Source organism: Ambystoma mexicanum, chromosome 12 (genome assembly GCF_040938575.1).
Source record: "Ambystoma mexicanum isolate Mex_15411 chromosome 12, UKY_AmexF1_1, whole genome shotgun sequence".
Lineage (NCBI taxonomy): Eukaryota > Metazoa > Chordata > Amphibia > Caudata > Ambystomatidae > Ambystoma > Ambystoma mexicanum.
In genome coordinates, this window is record NC_090936.1 from 519576622 (window position 1) to 519591255 (window position 14634).

Genomic DNA, 14634 nt, shown 5'->3' on the forward strand with positions numbered 1-14634 from the left:
TGGGAGGAGAGATAGGTATAAAAGGGCAAAGGAACCATTTCCCAAACTCTCCAGGTGCAATCACAAGTGCACACATGCCAGGTGCTCAAGCTCTAGCATGCATCACAAACCAGAGTTAAAGCAAACACTTCACCAAATAAAAGACATCACAGTGAGTGGACACCTGTGAACTGACACAAAGGTCCTCATTGTCCACGAGTGCCGCAGTCGAAATGCTGGCTTCAGAGGATGCCATCCCACTCCTGTCTGGCCCAAACATAACAGGAAAAGGTTTTTCAACATCACATCATAGGTCCAGGAGCGGAACCTGCTAATTACATTATGCACAACACCTAATATCAAGTAACAGAATGGCATACACACATGGGGAGGCAGTGGAACCATAAGAGAATTACCAATCACGAGACACAAATCTAATGTTAGGTTATGTTATCTAGTCTTGTACCGTGCACTGCTGCAACTTGTGTGGTCTCTTTGCACTATGAGGGAACGTAAATAGGAGGAGGGTGTTTGTTAGGGGGATTGAGAAGGAGAAGAGCAAGAGAACTTTGATGTGCTGTTGACAGCTTCAGTTCGAAAAAACCAGTCACTGAGTGTTGGTGGCTTTTTGGTTGGTAATCATCATGTGTTGTTGAGCTATGATTGTGCATAAGTGCTTTGTGTGCACTTGTGTTTGCTTTCATGTTGGCTGTTGTGAAGAGTGGGCGGTTTGTGGTGCGGTAGAGGCAGGGTTGTGTTTAGTTTAGAGTTTGAAGGTGAGTGTACAGAATATTGAGTTTTTAGTATGGTTAGTTAGGTGCAACACATTTCCTATCCCCCAAAATCCCTCCAGGAGCGACAATTTCCTACTCCCTCTAGTCCATTTAAGTGTGAGATATTTCCTTCCCCAAACCTCTATCTAAGTGTAACACATTTACTACCCCCTAACTACAGCTACCGGTGACAAGTTTCCTACTCCCGACAATCCATCTAATTGCAACACATTTCCTACCCTCCGAAATCTAAGTGTGAGACGTTTCCTACCCCCAGAATCCATCTATGTATAACTCATTTCCTACCCCCAACAATCCATCCAAGTGCAGTGCATTTCCACCCCCAGAAAACCGTCTACGTGCAACACATTTCCTACCCACAAGGTCCATCTAAGTGTAACACATTTCCTACTCCCAAAAACCCATCGAAGGGTGATACATTTCCTACCCCCAAAATACTGTTAAGTGTGATGCATTTCGTAGTCCCAAAAATTCCATCAAGGTGCAGCACACACATGACTCCCAATGAATCTATTGGGGGTGGAGCAGGTAATCTACACAATGTTATAATATGATATGATGGTGGTAGTGTGGGAGTGTAAGGGTTTTAATTGAGCACAGTATTGGCAGAGGTCACGGCCCGTGACATTTTGCCTTCGTCAGTCATCTATGGGTAAACTAGGTAAAACAGAGAGGGGAGCTGCCCATAAGAGAGCTGTCCTTTGCCTCTGGCCTTTAGCTGGGTGAGTGTGGGGGCAAGGCTGCCTTGGGTGGACCCTTGAAGAGGGCCCTTCTGGTCATGTGCTCAAGCACATGGACCTGTCAGAGGCGAGTGGGGCAGTAGAGGGGTTGGGAGTGAGGGTCACAGTGCAGTGGGACGGTGATGGAAGGAAAGGAAGGAGACAAGGGGTTCAGGACCCTGCAGGCAGTTGCCTGCAGAACATACCTGGAGGATCTTTCGTCACTGGCGCTTGGTTTTGTGTGTTCCATTATCATGGATTTTTCTTTTTTTACAGTGGATGGAATTTTGTTGCTCAGACGTTTTCTTCAGCTCCAAGCGTTAAACAGCCATGGTATTAACATCTTCCTGAAATTGATATGGTCCTCTGTTGGTATTTCCTTCAGGAGCAAGTTCCACAGTTTCGCTGCTATGCCGGAGAACGCTGATTCTCCTAATTTTTGGTTTAAGTACTGTTTCGGTTCAAGGCGGATGTCATTGGTGGATCTTAGGGTTTGCACTGGTTTGTAAATGGAGATTTTCTTCTATATGAATTCCGCTCCTTGGGCGTGGATTGCTCTGTGTGTTATGCAGAGTGCTTTGAAGATTTGTTTTTTGATTGGCAAGCAATGCAGCGTTCTTAGTGCCCGAGTGATGTGCTCTCTTCTGGAAAGTTTTCTTCACGCCATTTTGTCAGTGGGTGGGATTGAAGCCTGCCACCCCCGTTCAACTCTGCACTTGTGTTTCAGGGAGGCTAGGTCAGAAGCATACCAGCTGTTGCGCTTGGAGGCAGGTTTCATAGGGATCCTCACGACAGTGGCAAGGGTGTCAAGTGTGTTAGAGATGGAGAAGTGAAGGTTAGCTAGGGCTGTGTTGGTGGGAGAGTCAATGGCAGGGATGGGAGAGGGATGAATGAGGCAGCAAAAGCAGTGACTGACATTCGCTTTATCGATCGAATGACAGAGAAGGAGATTGACCGTATGGGCAGAGGCTTTTCCAGGCAGCCCAGGAGCTCCAGGTGAGAGGAGAAGAGAGTAGGGTCAGACATGGAGAGAGGTGTAGTGAGAGGGTTAGAGATGGGGATGACTGCTGAGATGAGCACATCCATGGTGTGTCCGGTTGAGTGGGTCGGACCAGAGGAAAGAATAGTGAGGGAAAGAGTCACAGAGGCTGTGGAAGAGTACAGTGGCTGCGTCAGAAGAGTTGAGATGAATGTTGAAGTCTCAGAGGAGGAGAAGCCTGGAAGTAGAGGTCAGGAGAGAAGAGGTGAGGTTGGCCCATTCAGGAAAGGAGGAGGGGGAGGGGGACTGGTCCAGGGGGCTGATAGATGGTGGCAAGAGTACGCGAGAGGGTGGGAGAAACACCAAGCCTGCAGACGAGGCATACGAAGGAAGAGTAGGATTGAGCGGGTATGATAGTAGCAGGGACCCATTCAGAGAAGGTCAGTGCCGCTATGCCTACAGACCGGTTGACCCTGGGCTTGGAGCTGATCTTGTAGCCCTCAGGAAGAAGAGGGTCAAGAGCAGTGACAGAGCTAGCGTTGAACCATTTCTCAGTGAGGGCAAGAACATCAAGGTCAACATCTTCAAGAAGGCGGCAGATGTCAGTAGAGTATTTAATGGAAGAACCCGCATTGAGAGTAGCTAAGTGAAGCGGTTGCCCCCTTTGAAGGTTTTCCAAAGAGGGGTACAGAGATGTGGTACACCCGTCAGTGGTGGCAAAGGGGCAGGGGGTAGCAGAAGGTGGAATGGCAGATTAAGTGTGCTCTAGCAACTTTAAGCATCTCATGTGCTAGATGGAATTACCAATAATGATCTTGAACCCAAATAACCAGACAGACAAAGAATATCACAAAGTACTACTTTATTATCAAACTACCTCTAAATACATACAATACTGATTATAATGGAAGAAATGCAGCAGGCTGCTCTTTGCAACATTGTATAGCATATTGCTACATGAAATGAAATGATATGAAATTATATTTTATTTATATCACATTCGTACACAAGTGTTTCAGAGCGCGACCAGGCAAAAAGAGGGGAGCAAGGGAGAAAAAAACAGAAAAACAGCGATCTTACTAGGCCCAGTGACATTTAAGAAAGCGCAAGTGCATGGGAAAGGAAAATGGGGGAAAAGTGCAAGGAAAGGCGGGGGAGTGGAAAGTGCAAAGCAGAGGAGAGAAAACAAATAAATATTAAATAATAAATAAGGGCTTTAAACCATGGTAGTACAGCAAGCAAGTGGCAGGTGAAAGTCAGAAATGTATATCTAATAAGTGCAGAAGAAACGTGGGAGGGGGACTGTATGGGTACAGATACAGAACCCTAGTGCAGATAGTGGCCTGGAGGCAGTGCGGGAGGGTGGCAGAGTGAGCAGGTACCTGGGCCCGAAAGAACAGAGGGTGGCCAGGTGCACAATGCCATGAGAAGAAACAGATCAACAGAGGAGAAGGGGGGCAAAGGCAGAGGCAAAGAGGAAGGTCTTGAGAAGTTTCCGGATCCAAAGATGATTTTCCTCAAGTTTCAAGGTGACCGGGAGGCTGTTCCCAAGGGAGGCACAAGCCGAAGACAGATCTACCCCCAGCTCGTTTTTTTGCAAAACGACTAACCCTGTGGGAGTTAGAAGTAGAGGAGCGAAGGGCTCGAGAGGGGAGATATTTACGGAGGGATAGTTGAAGGTATTTTGGACCCAGGCCCCAGAAAGCCTTGTGGACAATGCAGAGGGTTTTAAATGTAATCCTTGCATCCACTGGGGGCCATGTTATGTTTTCCTCTGCAGCAAGTTATATATGTCACATCTACCTTGCGTTTCAGCATATATACATTTATTAATCAGCAGGTTACTTTATCTTCTTTGTATATGCAATCTCTTTATATTCGATTGCATGTTTCTTTTGTTACTTCAGTTAAATCCTTATTTTTTGAGTATATGCATATTGTTTCAGTAAGTCGCAGTATCTTTCCTCTATGACGTCACTCTGCTCTTGCCAGATTTCACTTGTAGCTCTAAATCTTCCAATGGTGTGGGAAGACATCCTTCCACCCCCTCAGTGCGAGGGTAAATTCAATATGCTTGTCTGAGTGCATATCATCTCTCATACACTCAATGCAGTATTGGGATGATACCGCGTGTCCCACATAGGGCTCTTCTCTTACTGTTCCCATAGGAGATGAGGGGGTGGGAGCTAGGGATAACATGTCCACCTGTTCCTCTACATTCTACCCTATGATCGAGTCCTCGGCCATCCTCTCTTCACATCCAGGTTTCTTTGGGATAAATATTTTTGTCACCCCCCCTCAGGTCACCGGTATTCTTTATATGCTCAACCACACTCCAGATCATGTGACAGCATTCTCCAGTTGGTCGACAAAATACCCAACGTCCAACATATTTCTTGTGATCCTTAGGGTAGTAGAATTGTGTTCCTGCGGGTGCTGGGAGACTTTTCTGTATGTTCTCACGGGTGGTATCTTCAGTCTGTGGTATATGAGTTGCATTCACATCAATCATGATCTTCATCCCAATAGATTTCTTGGTGGTTTTCTGGCATTGTCACAAAGGGATCCTTATGAAACAGAATCCTAGCAAAACCAACACTAGCACTGCTCCAAGTAATTTGAAGGCATTTGCCACCAGCATGGCAGTTCCTTCATTAATTCCCGGCACTTCGAGCACCTGTTTGCATCCTTTATTTTCTCCAACCAGTACCAGGCCTTAATTCCTGAAACATGTTGTCACATTTAGTGGTATTATGGATACGGGTCCTGCTTCATTGCCAACTCATGTTAGGAGCTTAGAGTACTTGGCCCATGACTCTAAACACATGTAATTCACTATTTGTACAATGCTTACTGGTTCCTTCTTCAATAAGTGTGCGGGGCAAGATAGCATTCCTTCTTCCCATCATGTGTTGGTAGACCCTCGTTCATACACCAACAGCTGAGGTCTCTCCCAGCATCCTGGTACTCCTGATCTTTCCACTATGTCTGAAAATTCAATCCTCATTTCGACAGCCTTTATTCGTTCTCCAATCTGGGATGGATACATACGTTTTTCGCGTGTCCAGCTCATCCCTTTCTCCATTCTTTGTATTTTCACAGAAGTATCTTCATATGGAAATGTTTTCCTTGAACGCCATCGTAGGGTTGCCATTTTCCTCTGAATTTTCCTCTGGTTGTGCACGATGCCAGATGACTGAGGCACTTCGCATCATGTGCAGACATCTCTTTTGCAATAAATGTTCCGGCTGTGTTCATGATGTAGGAGATGAGAGGGAAGACATAGAAGCTTTCATCTAACGTTCTCTCTCCCACGTCCATGTGCTGATACTATAGGTTATTTTTTAAGTGAGCCGATTTATCAAGATATGTATTTAATGCCTTTATGATCTTCTCCAACATCTCTAAAGTCGAACAATTTGATTAGTAAAATAAGGGAAAATGCTGCTTGTGCTTTTGTTAGGGATTATAAAGGATGTTTCATTGTCCCCCACAGTGTCTGCATGTTTAATCATTATGTGTCTGAATGCCATAATAATAAGGAAGAAAAGACAAAACATAAGACTAAATGAAATCACAATTACCAATCAGGAAAAACTCTTTGACTTTGTCGATGGTAGTGAATCTCATATTCTGGAACCATTCCATTTGATTTAATTCAATATGTAATTGTGTTATCTTCTGTAACTCACACTTTTATATCAAGAACTGAAAAATAATTGCCACAATAATTCTGAAAATAATGTGATTGTTTTTAGGATTGCTGGGTAAGACTGTAATATTTAAGTGAAAACAGCATTCAAGAGTGTGTGTAATGTTATTATGATGGGTAGCATAGAAGGTGCAATGCATTCCCTGTCCTTTGGCTACGGTGCATTAACGCATTGTTCCTTTTAGCTATCTAAAAAAGTTCCAGGATAGCTGCAAGCCCATTCATTCCTTATTAGATTTAAGAGATGTCCATCTTTATTTCAAAGATATTTTTATTATTCCAGAAACTCCTTTTCTTTGCTCTCGGTTGCTGATCTTGTCTGTATACACAGAACTTCTTCTCTTGCTTAACTTTCAGTAGATGCAGGAGGGGTTGAAGTTTCTCCCTTGTACGGTTTGATGTTGTGCAGATGCAGCCAGGCTCGTCTTCCTTGTAATTTAACAGCAGTGGGGGGTAACTACTTCCACCTCATAGGGTCCCTCAAAGCAGGGCTTATTCCAGGTGAAGACACATTTGTGCACCAGTACCTGGTCCCCTGGATATACGATTGGCTGTTTCAATAAGCAGTCTGGATCAGTTGGCTGGCTTTCTTCTTCAATCCTCTTTGACACCTCCCTCCAGTTCTTGATCTGTTGAGAAATAAAAGACACTAGCGGTCATAGTTCAATTAAACACAGACCAGGCTTGCTTTGCTTTCCTCAACTCACCAGTCATGTTAAGATGCTTTCCGTCTTTCACGCCTTTGATGTAGGAGTCAAGGTTGTCACCACCGCCCCTTTTGCACCTCCCCAACTCTGCCGTTCACCCGGAAGAGTGGCTGGTAACCTTGTAGCACTCGGAAGACTCTTTCTCCCTTCCAGCTGGGCTGTCGTGTGCAATCCTCACAGCCTTTCAGAAAGAACGTTCTCTTGCCGGGGGAGGGTCCTCTGGCTTCCTGCCCCTTTGGTTCAACCCCTCGGTTTGTCACTCTCCTTTGCCTGGTTCGCCATAGCCCTGGAGGTACTGCTCCTACTCGTGAACCGCCTTGCTCAAATTGTGTCTCTGTGTTCCACCTTTTAACCATGTGGGTAGAGTTAATAGGTATTAGGTGTGCGTGATTAAAGTCAAGTGCCTGACCCTGCCTGATCTCTTTAGAGGGACAGTGTTTGTGTAGGAAAGGGGCTAGGGGTCTGGGAAGTTGGAATATCCCACAAAATAGGATTGGACAGTGGTATTGGGAAAGGGGGGATACTGCGTTTCACCAACAGGTGTCTCTCCACCAATCCCCCAGCACCCTTCACCCAGGTGATCCTCCCGCATTTGTCTGTATCCCAAGGTGATTGCCATGCCCTGGCCACCCCAGTAACGGCTCTTCAGGGTTTAGGCAGTGAAACACCCTCTGGTTTTATACATACCATTCCCCTATGCGCTGTAGACGGATATGTTTCACAGGCGAACCAGGAAAGGAAGTGAAAGTTCCCCTGGTCTTTACCCTTTCGATGTTCCACCGCGAAACAGTAAGGTAGCAAGTCCAGGAAACAATGCATAACTCAAGGGTTAGATTCTTTCCTCTGACTTATCCAAACGAAGGGTGAATGATCAGTAATTAGGGTACATTTTCTTCCCAATAGGTAGTATCTGAGATGGCGGATCGCCCATTTGATGGCAAGGGCTTCTACTTCTAACAGTCATTTTTCTCTCTAGGAAATAGTTTGCGACTGGTAAGTAATATAGGATGCTCCAAGCCATCATATATTTGAGACAGTACAGCTCCTTATCCTGTCAGAGAGGCATCAGTCTGTAAAACAACTCTTGCAAGAAGTCTGTCACTTTTAATATGGGGTTCTGACGCAATGTTTGTTTGAGGTTGTTATAACAAACATCATCCTCATCGGTTCAACACATTTTCTGGGGTTCTGCATTTCGTAATTTATCTGTCAACCATGATGTTTTTTCCCCTCTGTCGTTTTCGTGTATTCTCAAATACACACCATCTCACACTGCACATTTGCGCATTATATTGGGAAGAAGGAGACACAACTGAGAGTAGCAAAGACTACCTGTATGAAACACCTTACAAAACAGAGGAAAGACTACAACCAACTACCCTCATTTTGTTCCACTAATGAAGTCAGGCAAGGTCAGGCAGACCTAACACTGGTGTCACACCTGCAGCCTATTAACATCACATAGGTGTATAAAGGGAGGCTGCTGATGGAGAGAAAGCAGATGCAGTTGCGGGAGCAGAAGGGAGGATGCAAGGCTGAGACGGGCAGAGGATCCCTCTTCAAATCCCAAACACCAGAAGCGAGCTGGAAAGGTTGTGTGGAGCGAAAGAGCCAAAAGGCTGGGGGTGCCAAGAAGATCCAAAGAAGGACAGTGTACCACAACGCTGGCACGGTCAGAGGAAAGGGCTGCAGCGTGTCACAGGGCTGTGCCTCCTAAGTATTGGACTCAGGCACACATGACCCTGCTGGCAAGGCCCAGACAATTGCTAATGTAGGGTGTCTGTGTGGCAGGCGGTGGGACCCTGACCTCAGCCCACGGATCCAGAAGGGCTAGCTGCCCGTGCTGTACTACCTGGGCGAGTCAGAGAACACATCCCAGTGGTATGCGTGTGGCTGAAGAGGGGCAGAAATCTGGAAGTGGACATTCTAAGTTTGAAGTTAGAAGGTAAAGGAAGAAGTGCATTCTGGGAGTTGTGAACAAGTGCACAAAAGTTATCTGTAGTCAAAGAGGGTTTGAGCCTGACAGAGGGAAACCCAATTGAGAAAGACAGGTTTGAGCTTGACATAGGGAAGCCTGCGTTGAACTGTGCATTTATCAGAAAGAGGATATTGTGTTATCAAAGTGCCAAAAGGCAGAAGATGAACTAAGAATGCTAAAGAGAACACATATGTAAGACAACTACATTAGCAGAAAACACTGGTGCCAGAAGAGCATGTATAAACTACTGTTAAATGTGAGAGTCGAAGTGATCATGCTGAGGTACATGCACACTCAAATGTGTTTGACGGGAAAACGAAATAACAATCAGTAAGTGAAATTTAGAACATTACAGTACGGAGGGGTACAGACTCAGGTGAGGGAAGCCTGAGGGACCTGTTGGGAAATTGTGTTGTAATGAACTTGAAAGACCAGAGAGACAAACCCAGACCTACATCACGAGAAGCCTGAGAAGTCTGGTTTGAAATATTGATGAGTTAGAATTGTGATGAGTCTTTCTTTTTGCTGCTTGGAACTCAGACAAGGGAAGCCTTGCAAAGAAATTGTGTCTGAAATCAAGGCAAGGAAAGACTAACGAGATTCTGTTGTGGAAATATTTATGTCAAGGGAAAACTAACATTGTGAATCGTGCCAAGTGGTTTGAAGTGTGCGGATCCTGTGAACTATATATGCCAGCCACCCGGCAAGAACTCTTTCACATCATGGGGGGGGTTTAAAGTGGGGAAGGGAGTTACCCTTGGATAACAGACATCCTGCCATTTCTTTTGTATACCGATTTACTTTTTTGAACTACACATCCGCTTTCCACATTTTTTGTATGAGAGTAAGGGCAGGCATTCGCTTTTTTTAAATTTTATTTTTTTAAGTACAGCCCATTTATATTTGCCTAGAACTGTTTTCTTTTATTAGTTGAGATCACTCCCATCTTAGTTATAGATCTAGATAGTTCCCCCTCCCATTCAACCATGTAACAAAGGTTTTGAAGCTTTTCCCTTCTGTCTGTGTCATACTTGTGATACCATGCCTACCTTACACCTTCGATTATACCAAATCAAGCCCAAGAATGCGCCAAGATCTCTTTTGGTCTTGTGTGTGGGGGGCATCTAAAACAGCTTTCACCTTTTCTTGCTGAGGCTGTACACTACCATTTCCCACAAAGAAGCCCAGATATTTCACAGATGATTGGACCAGCTTATACTTCCTAGGGTTGGCACTCAATCCGGCCTCTTGGAGAGCTCTCATAATAGTGTAAAGATGGGAAAGATGGTCCTCGCAAGTTTTACTATAGATAACTATCATCAACATAGGCCCCACATAAATCGGTATAGGGTTGGAGTATACTGTCTACAAGTCGTTGAAATCGCTGGGACGCCAAGCAGACCGAAAAGGAGAACCTTAAATTGGAATAGCCCTATGGGTGCCGTGAAGGCGGTTTGTTCCTTATCCGGTCCGTGTACAGGGACCTGCAAATACCCTTTAGTTACATCTAGAGTAAACAAGAACACTGCATTTCCCAGTTTATCTATTAAGTAATCGATGCATGGCATAGGATATACATCAAAGGCAGAGATGGTGTTGACTTGTGTAGGGAAGGCATAGTATCACAAGTACTGACACAATGGGTTCAATTTGTAAAACCTTTGTTGAAATGGTTGGTGTTGGAAAAACTCCTACTTTGCCCTATAACTAAAATGGGAGTAATCTCGACCATCAAATAATAAATAACCCAGTCCTCATGGAGTCCTGTCAAATCAAAATGGGCTATGCTGTCAAAACCTAATGCCTGTTTTATCTCTTGTACAAAAAAGTGTAAGGAGGAGAAATATATGCAAAAGGAAAAATGAGTGTTCAAATGAGAATGTGGCTGAACTAGCTCTCCTCCTCGCATTAGGCCTCACGGAGTAAGGTGGTCCCTGCAGGCAGGATGACACACTATGGGTTGGGTTCCAACACAATGCACAGTTCAAAGGGTGGCTTGAGGCCCACCTGGACTTCCACGTTATAGTCTCTTTCTGGAACTTTCAAATTAGTGTTTCAACAAAAGGTTCACAAAGATCCCCCTCTGTCGAGCTCAGATTCTTTACCACACAGTTCTCGTAGGTATCCCCCTTGTCAGGCTCAGACCTACAATGATAAAGTTCAACACAAAAACACAGTTCAAGGGGTTCCCTTCCCCAAGCGTATCATACTTCGGGTCTCCCTCAGCCAGGCTCAGACCACTTTCGGATGTCGAAGACTTTCAAATGTGCCTGGCTCCTTTACATACCACCGTAGGACCACTTTGACTTAAAGTTCATAGTTTTAACTCTCACTTTTCCTTTCTCGAGGAATTAATGTTCTTTATTTCACTTTTGCAGTTCATTCGCGTTCTCTCTTTAAATTAAGTACCTTTCACTGGTATATATACAGTGTTTATATCGAATCCTGTATATTGAATCCCCATATATCGAATCTTTTGTGTTGAAAACCTTTATAGTGAATGTATTTAGGGTGGGGTAAAGGGTGATATTTCTTTGGGTAAACAGAATGGGTTTTTAGGGGTGGGAAACTGCATTTTTGGGGGGGGGGGGCAATGCATTCACTATAAAGGTTTTCAAGATAAATGATGCGATATATGGGGATTCATTATACATTAACTCGATATAAAGACATGTAACCCTTTCACTGAGACTTTCAAGTGGGATACTTCCTTTCACTGGACCACTCCATTACTTAGTATCGCTGATTTCACAGATGCTTTTTACATCGGGGTTCACTCAACAGGTCTGTGTAAGGAACACATGGTGGCAACAGTAAAGCAAGACAAAAGTGATCACAGTTCAAGTATGTTTATTAAACTGTATAGGTAGGTTGTAAAAACGCCTTTTCTAAAACCTAAATCTTAAATGGGAGCAAGCTTCGACCATCAAACAATAATAAGACAGTCCGAGTGGCGTCTTGTCAAAATAAAAGGGCCTATACTAAAAAACCTATTGCCAATCCTTCCGCTAAATACACAAAGAAGTAAGGGATAATGTTCTTAAGAAAGAAGGAAGTGTTCACAAATAATATGTCGGGATGCGGTAGTCGGGGTCTCTCTTCCCCACATTTTCAGCACAGGAAAAGGTAGGATTGAGGAGCACAGCACACGCTCGAGCTTTCCCAGCACGAGCCAATAGTTCTGCTCTCAGCAATCGGGGCCTTCAGTGGTTAAGTCTCTTTTCTACAAAGAGTCTATTTTCTCGGAGGACCGGATGCGTTTTAAAATAAACAAAAGTTCCTTTCTGTTTGTGCTTTGGGTGTTACCTTTTCACCTCTGGTTCCCCCTTATCTGGGCCCAGATCCACAAATAGTTCTTAATGATATCAGGTACTTCGACAGTTATGTTTTCTTTCTTCCGAGGGCCTTTCAGGTACAAAGTACAAAACAAAAGTTCAACAAAAAGTTCCAGAGTTCTTCGCTGGTTGTATTTGGGCGATAGCTCTTCACCCCTGAGTTCCTCTCTTCTGGGCTCAGACCCCTCTCGAATATTAGCTTCTCTGTGTCAGGTTCACTCTGGCATGGCATGCATTCAAAGACTTTCCCTGTTGTACTTTTCTTTGTTGCATTCACGGGTCGGTGGGTGTTGGCTTCTCACCCTTGTATCTCCCTCTTCCGTGCTCAGATCCTACTCGACTCTTCGCCTCCCTCCGTCGGGTTCACTATGGCTTTCAATGCAATTTTCAACTGTGACATTCACAAACGTAATCTTCTTTTAAAAACAGTTCACTGTGTACATTGCTCTGCCGTGTTCACTCTTGTCAACACACTGTGTATCAGGTCCTTACACGTCTCTGTTTATCGGCATCCCTCCTTTAGGTTCACTCTTGCCAACTTTGTCACCCAGTTCTCATGATGCAGGATTCAGTTCCCTTAGCTTCACAATCTTCTGTCGGTCATAGACTTTCGACTGTACAGAGGATTTTACTGTACCTGTGTATGACCACTTTGACCCCATTTTGCGCCTTTCACAAGGCCTTCTGGTAACGGTAGTTTCATCAATCGGGTATTCCTGAGTGAGCACCCACGTGATGCCGGACTCCTCTGTTGCTGGTTTTCCCCCCTTTTATTATCAATAGTTCTTTATGCTCTTTCACAATTCAATTAGCCGTTTGCTACTTTCGTTCAACACACTTCGGTTTCTTATCGGCTCTCCCCTTGACTCACGGGATGTGATGAGCCGCTTGGCTTCTCTTCTCTATGTAGTCAAGGTTGGTACCACAGAGACAATCGTCTCTCTGCGGCTTGGTTATCAGCAGAGGAGGGTCCGTGTACCGTTGACATCTGCTTCAACACACACAGGCTATTGTTCGCGGTCTTACGATTCCTTCTGCAGAGGTATCACAGACCTTGGTCGGAAAGGGCAAGGTCGCTTCTCCCCTGGTCACCCTCTCGGTTTGCGCCGTCTTTCTCCTCTTGAACTGCCGTACTGAGTTAGATCTCTCAACGTGTGGTCTGCCTTGCTCGTCTTGTGCTCTTGAGCTCCACCTTTTATCTCTGTGGGGAAGGGAAAGGGCTGTCAGGTTCTATGCCCTCGACTTCTGGACTCCTTTGCGGCTCTCTATTTCCTGGAATAACGTTGCTGGCAGATCTGCAGTGGGACAGGTGGAGGAGCACTATACATCTGGAACCCGGATGTTGCGTCCTGAACTTTTCCTCTGGATTATGGGGAAAGAAAACCTAAATCGAAATTGCCCCTTGTGTTCCTACAGCAGATGTTATCATATGCTTTATGTGGCATGCCCAACACTAAACTAGGATTTTAGGAAGGGTCGGGCTTTTTTACCTTAACTTGTGAAATTCTTGTTTCCCCATTTGTCTGAAATCACTTTAACGTGCTAAGCATTTTGATGTAATTAAGTGCTTGCTCAACTTTATTGTCACCTTGGAATTTAGTGTAGTTTATTACACCATGATTAGTTGCACAGACTACCTGATGGCACCTGTTGCATAACTAACCTTCTTTCCTTTCTGTAGGTCTACCCGAGAGATTAATTTGTTGTTTTTGGGAGCATGCAATGTTCCTGTATTAGGTCTGTGGGATGTGTACAATCCCTCAAGAGCTTTAGTCATCTGTGAATGTTGATCTTGTGGATTGTTATGTATAATACTTTACAATTTTTAGGTATTTTTCTTGGGCCACTGGGGGCCGCTGGTGTCCTCTGGCATTGTAGTTCCAGTTACACAATGGCTTTGGCCCAATCCTATTTACTGTACAGAGTGCAGACTGCTTCTGTGAAACTTCCTCAAATTATTCTAAGGCCCAGGGCAAACAAATCATTCCTTGACTATTTTGTCTAAGTGTATTTATCTGGGAACCACATCGTCCTGGAACTTTGCAACCGGTCATGTGTAAGCAAATACCCTGGGAGTGTCTCCCTGAGCTTGGGGTGACAAAGCAAAAACAAAGAGGTGATGGCTAGAAGGTTTAGACTGAATCTTAACCACTGGTGTTGCTCTGGGCAACCTTCCAGACCATCGTTCTTCGCCTGCCAAGCCATTACAGTAGGGGAAAGACCATATGCAAATCAGGCTTGGTACCACCCCAAAAGGGGCAGACCAGCCCGAACTGCTAGGTCACATCCCTTCTGCACGAGACCACAAGCATCCCCAAACATGTTTCGGCCTTGTTGGGCCTCATCAGTGAGGAGTAGCTTGGGTCTCTAGGCCCAGCAGGCACGGGACCCACGTCTGGGCATACACGTCCCACTCGGGGTGACAAAGCAA

The 14634-nt window shown here is 44.9% G+C and overlaps 1 protein-coding gene across 1 annotated transcript in view; it reads right to left on the reverse strand.

The window, feature by feature from the left end:
• Positions 1-14634, reverse strand: part of LOC138513733 (uncharacterized) — a 440991-nt gene that overhangs the window by 112952 nt on the left and 313405 nt on the right. The window lies entirely within an intron of this gene.